This window comes from Chenopodium album, chromosome 3, assembly GCF_948465745.1.
Source record: "Chenopodium album chromosome 3, dcCheAlbu1.1, whole genome shotgun sequence".
In the NCBI taxonomy this organism is placed as follows: domain Eukaryota; kingdom Viridiplantae; phylum Streptophyta; class Magnoliopsida; order Caryophyllales; family Amaranthaceae; genus Chenopodium; species Chenopodium album.
The window spans coordinates 19,879,658-19,886,024 of NC_137836.1; the positions used below are offsets into that span (position 1 = coordinate 19,879,658).

Genomic DNA, 6,367 nt, shown 5'->3' on the forward strand with positions numbered 1-6,367 from the left:
AATTCCTAACCAAATCAACTAGTCAAACACTATATTCACAAGCAGTTGGACAAAATTGACGCATGTTAGGTCATTTAAGCAATCAAACTTCAAATCACGATCAACAAATCCACAATGCTTATCGTCATATACCAAGAATCGAAACAATATTTTTCAAGTATGGGGCACGGGGAAGCATGATTTACAATTCATTGAAACGTATTTTTTGGATTTTTTTTATTTTTTTTATTTTTCAATTTTTTTTTTGTATTTTTCATAGAAGAAAGAAATAAAACTAACCTAGAAAGCAATAGAACTAATCTAAGAAAACACACCAAAAACAAAATTAAAGAGAAAAACAAACTAAATCCAAAATCTCCCCCAAGCCAAAATCAGACAATGTCCTCATTGGCTCGGGAACTAGCCCAGCTTGCTAATCCTCATCATCCTCATCCATCGAGGCGAACCCTCCTCCTCCGCTGCCACCTGCACCACCTACACCAGAAGAGCTACCACCAAAATATTTAGAGTGAAAACTCCCCCTCGACGGTCCCCCAAAAGGAATGTCTTGGTCGTACCCATGGAAGGTAGAATAGTCAGTATAAATACCATGGGCAGTGGGATCCCTATCGTATCCCTGGGGTGGAGGCTGAAACCAGTCAGGGTAGATGGCATCGGCGGGAATGTTGCCCCGACAAGCATAATCATCATACATTGGGTAGAGGGCACTACCCTGGTTCCTCTTAAGATACCCTAACCTATGGTTTATGGAGCCTACCATCCTCTTAAGGTCAGTGTGGGAATGCTCAATAAGACCTAAATCCTTACCTATACTCTGGAGGTCCCAAAATGGGTCGGAGTCACCATGGGGGACCGAGTGAGACATGCGAGGTGGTGATGGAATCACTATGGGCTCAGGCTCGGGTGGGGGCTGTGGTGGTGGAACAGGAGGTGCTTACCCTCGGGCATGGGCAACTAATAGGTCATACGTGTAAGATGCTTGCCCGGGGGGAAAACGGTCAAGTCAGGACTAGGCAAGGGAAGAATAGGCAATGGCTGCTCAAGCCGTGTCCTAATACACCAGTGAGGGGTTTGCTCACTATCCAATCGTACCCATCCCAACTTCTCAAGGTACCTAGCAGTCATATAGGTATCCGGTCCACAGTTGGTCATCCGGTGGGGTCCACTCTCAACAAAACTGGCCTTTTTAACTGCTATCCTAGTAATCAGGCCTTCTAGACGAATAGGGGTACTAGATTGGGTACTGGCCGTGGCATGTCTACTCAAATGGTGGATGATGTATCTACCTATGTTCAATTTTCCAAACCCATACACATAGTGTCCAATAATAGCTAGTTCGTTGGTTTGGGCGTTATGAGGCTCGTACTTACCAAGAAAACAACAACCTGCAAATCTTTGCCAGATTTTTGGGACAGGGTGATGGATAGGTTTCGGACTAGCATGTTGGGGGTTGGGGGTCGGTAAACCAGGTAAAACATGATAAATATCACCCATTTTATAATCAGCATGCCATTGATGAGGTAATTCAGAATTCAAATCAAATATTTTACAAAATTCAACATAAGTTAAACTAATATTCCTATTGTTCAACCTAAAAAATAAGTTCGGCCCATTCCTACAATTTACAACTTTCAAAGAGGACAAAAATTCGCACGTTAATTCACGATATGTAGGATAATGCATGTCAACAAATTTTCTCATTCCTATATCGTTCAAAAAACGTTTAACAAAATCATATAAACAATAAGATTCAAGGGTAGGGCGGTGTAACCATCGTGAAGGAATTACCTAACGCCCACAAAGGTGTTCTAGCCGTTCTTTTTGCTCTGGGGTGGAAATTCGGATTTTTGGCCACTGAGGAAGTTGCGAATCCGGATCATACTCCTCCCTTGAACTAGAACCCCTCCCAAAGATCTACCGGGACCTCTTTGTAGCCATAATAGAAAAATGGGTATGAAAATATGTGATTGAATTTGAGCAAATTTGGTGTAGAAGTGTAGAGGCTGAAGAGAGGATTAAGAATATGTAAGAATTATTGGATTTGGGTAAGAGATGGAGAGGGAAACTTAGAGAGAAGTTAGAGAAAAATGGAGGTTTAGTGAGAGAAAGTATGGAGGAAAGATGAAAAAATGAGAAAAAGAAGGAAGAAGAAAGAAGAAAAAAAAAAGCGGATTTTGGATGGCTGGGTTAGCGCCCGGTCGGGCGCCGCACCGCCCGATCGGGCGATCTAAATCTCATAATTGATGTTACTCTCGCGCCCGGTCGGTCGCCCTTCGCCCGATCGGGCGATCTTTTACCCAGAAGTTCTTCTACTCTTGCGCCCGGTCGGGCGATAAAATTCTCCGTACACGTCAAATCTCGTGCCCGATCGGGCGCCATTCGCCCGATCGGGCGAAAATTGCTAATTTTTCTTCCTTTACTCTCGTGCTCGATCGGGCGAGATTCGCCCGGTCGGGCCCGAGGCAACTTTTGACGATTGATTTTTTTTCTTTTCTCCAAATTTGACTAACTCTTTCCAAACCTGTACAACTGAATAAACTCATTAACTTCCCTCCTCTCTCCTCTCAGAAAAAGAAAGAAGACTAAAAGAAAGAAAATACGGGTTGCCTCCCGTAAAGCGCTGGTTTATTTAGGTCCCGCACGACCTTCTTACCAAGTTTAAAAACTAGGACCCTTGGCCTAACGCTTGGTTGGGTGGTTTCTCACCCGGTCGAGCGGTGTTTAGGCCACAACACGACTTCTTGACATACCTTGTGGGACGCCAATTCACCTTATCTGGTGGATCCTCCTTGACTTAGACTGGGGGTTCTTTAATACTACACACTAGAGACCCCTCTTCGATCGATGGTTGCTTCAAATTGTCACTAGATTTAACAATTGCAACTCGATCTGGCGGAACACTTACTGTAGGCTCAATTTCTACAACTTGCTTGTTTATTTCCACCTTCTCATCTTCAAAGCCAAGACTGACAGTGTAGAGGGATCTTTCTATTGCATCAACTTCCTTTTGCCATTTGTCTATGTCATCTGTAGAGGATGAAACACAAGATACCGCATCCAAGGGATCTTTTACAAGAGCTTGGGGCTTGTTAGAATAATTATGAACCACATTAACACTAAAACACTTCTCCTCTTTCATGCGGCTTTTAGGGGTATTATTTAGATTAAAAGTAATTTTATCGTCCCCTAGTGATAGTGTCAATTTGCCACATCTCACATCTATAATTGCTCTTGCAGTGTTAAGGAATGGTCTACCCAAAATAGTTGGGGTTTGCATATCCTCATCCATATCAAGAACAACAAAATCAACAGGTATATAAAATTTACCTACTCTAATAGGAACATCCTCTAAAACACCTAAGGGGTATTTAAAAGAACGGTCGGCCATTTGTAGAGTAATATTAGTAGCTTTTAATTTACCCATATTTAGCTTGGAACACACAGACAATGGCATAACACTAACGCTAGCACTTAAATCACATAATGCATTATCAATCATTAGATTGCCAATATGATAAGGGATAGAAAAACTACTCGGATCTTTCATTTTAGGTGGAGATTTATTTTAAAGTACGACACTACATTCTGCAGTGAAAGCTACTGTCTCTACCTCACTAATAGACTTTTTTCTAGTCAATATTTCCTTCATGAATTTTGCATGACGATTGGGGAATGGAAGTTTGATAACTGGCTTTGGAGCATTACTGCTCTTATCTGGAGCTGCTACCTTCCCTGGAGTCGTACCCTCCAATGTATTATCAGAAATATTAGTACTACTCTTTAGCCTTGCAGGGCTATTAGCTACATTGTCAAGTTTGATGGAATCAAGATTAGCATTATTTATTAAAACAAGCTCATCATATCTGGGCATAGAGGGCCCTTTATAGTGTGAACCACTCCTGAGAGTAATTGCATAAGCTTGATTTGTAGGACTGGTTGGCTGTGCTGGCAGGCTCCATGTTGACGGGCTTGTAGAGTAGCAGAAATCTGCGCAATTTGATTATCTACAATTTTATAATGTGTTATGATCGAATCAATTTGGGCATCTCTACTCTCCATGTGCTTCTGCATACTAGCCAGCATCGTTCTAATTTCTACCAAAGCAGGGTCAGAAAATGAGGAGGGTTGTTGTGGTTGGTTCTTCTGGCCAGCATTGGGGTGGTAATATTTCTGCTGAGTTTGTTGTGGCACCTTTAATTCTTGTGGAGGTGGCGGATTTTGAACATTGGTGCTCTAGTAGGAAAGATATGGATGATTCCGGTACCCAGGATTGTAGGTGTTGGAGTATGGGTCATTCTGCCTATAAGCTTGAAAGACATTGACTTGCTCCACGGAACTTCTGCAATCTTGCTCCCAATGACCTAGAATTCCACAATTTTCATAGAAAGCCTCATTAGAATTATTATTAATTGTAGAAACATTAGCTACATTTGTAGTACTATGATTATCTAATTTCTGGCAAATAGAGGTTAATTGAGCTTGTAAAAAGGATATGGAGTTGACACTATGTTTCCCTTTGTTAGCAAAGCCTCTAGGATTCCCATATTGGGAATTATGTATTGTCATATCTTCAATAACTTGACCTGCATCATCAACATTAAGGTTTATAAAGCTCCCACTAGCTGAAGAATCTAATATTATTCTAGATGAATTTCCAATCCCATTGTAAAAGGCTTGGATCAACTGCCATTGTGCCAGATTATGGTGGGGGCATTTTCTCTGTAGATCCTTGAACCTCTCCCATGCCTCATATAAAGTTTCATCGGCCTCTTGGGCAAAGTTCTGAATTGCACTCTTTAGTAAAGCTGTTCTCTTTGCAGGATAATATTTATTATAAAAATTTAAAACAAGGGTATCCCAGTCAGTTATACCAAGTGTAGTTCTATTTAATCCATTAAACCATAATTTTGCTTTTCCACATAATGAAAAGGGAAAAAGAATCTCCCTGATTTGGTCCTGCGTGACCCCAACTTGCCTGATTGTATTACAATACTGAAAGTAGTCTGCAATATGAAGATTTGGGTCTTCACCCTTAGCTCCACTGAATTGCTTCCTTTCTATCATCGTGATAAATTGAGGTTTAATCTCGAACTGTACCCCATCAAGAGCTGGAGTGGGAGTAAGGTGTGGAAAATCTTTAAGCTTTGGCTGTGAATAATCACTGAGCTTCTAAGGTACCGCCATCTCTGATTCTAGATCTGAAGGTATCTCTGAATCGCTAGAATTAGTTGGAGGTTCTCGGAGATTATTATTATCACCAGAACCCGCCAGGATTTGCCTGTAAAAATTCTTTTGTCTATGGAAGGATCGTTCGATCTCAGGATCGAATGGGATATATCCTGATCAGGAACACCTGGGTATAAACAAAGAACTAAAAGCAAATATGAGACTTGCCTCAAAGAACTAACATTATCTGAGATAAAAATAAATAACCTAAACTACAGATTACAATAAGAAATAAAAATAAAACCGTTTCCCCAGCAACATCGCCAAATTTTGACAAGCTAAAGTCGTTTGACCTAATTAAAAGTAATTCCTAAATCCTCTAACTAATGCAGATAGGGAAGTAGGGTCGAATCCACAGGGAAACTGGTCTTTCTATTCCTAATTAATTAAAGCAATCTAAATTATTAAGTAACCAATATATTGTAATTGAAGGATAACTAAACTACTAAGAGTAAAAGTAGGGAAGAATAAAAATAGAGAAAATCAATGAATAAAAGACCTAGGACATAGGTTCACCAATAAACAATATTCCAGGGTAAAACATAACAATCAATCATCAATGCATAAATTAATCAGATCACAAAGGGCTTTTGCTACGTATTACAATCATATAATTAATTTACCGGTATTAAATCTCATCTCTCGAATCTCGACTTAACCATTTATAAATTAACCTGCCTATTGAAACTAGACCTAAACATCAATTCTCATCTCTCGAATCTCGAATCAATATTGTCAAACTCATGCATAAAAGATCAGGCCTAATCTAGTCAAAGAGCATTAAATAAATCAATAGGAAATTAATTTAGCATTGATAATTAACAACAATAAATTACCCCTCCATATTATTTATGGATCCCCATAAACCCTAGAAAGATAACTACTCACACATAATTAAACATAAGCTAAACAAAGCAATTAAAGGAGACATGAAGAAAGAAATAAAGTAAATAACTAAGATTAAAGTAAAAGAAATCGTTACCAAAGTAATCAGAATTAAGGAGTCGAATTAAGAACAAAGTTGTAGAGAGAGAAACTAATCTAAAAGCTAAGTACAGAGAGAAAGTCTAAGAGAAGAAGTAAGAAAGAGTAAAAAGAGATTAAGGAAGTGTAAAAAAAAAAGAATACTAAACCTGCTTAA

The 6,367-nt window shown here is 39.5% G+C and overlaps 1 non-coding gene across 1 annotated transcript; it reads left to right on the forward strand.

Annotated features, from left to right (window-relative positions):
- Window positions 1–4,696: 4,696 nt before the first annotated feature.
- LOC145625783 (small nucleolar RNA R71) lies at window positions 4,697–4,803 on the forward strand. The gene has a single exon (XR_014110686.1). It is a non-coding gene; the product is annotated as a small nucleolar RNA R71 (small nucleolar RNA).
- Window positions 4,804–6,367: the final 1,564 nt, after the last annotated feature.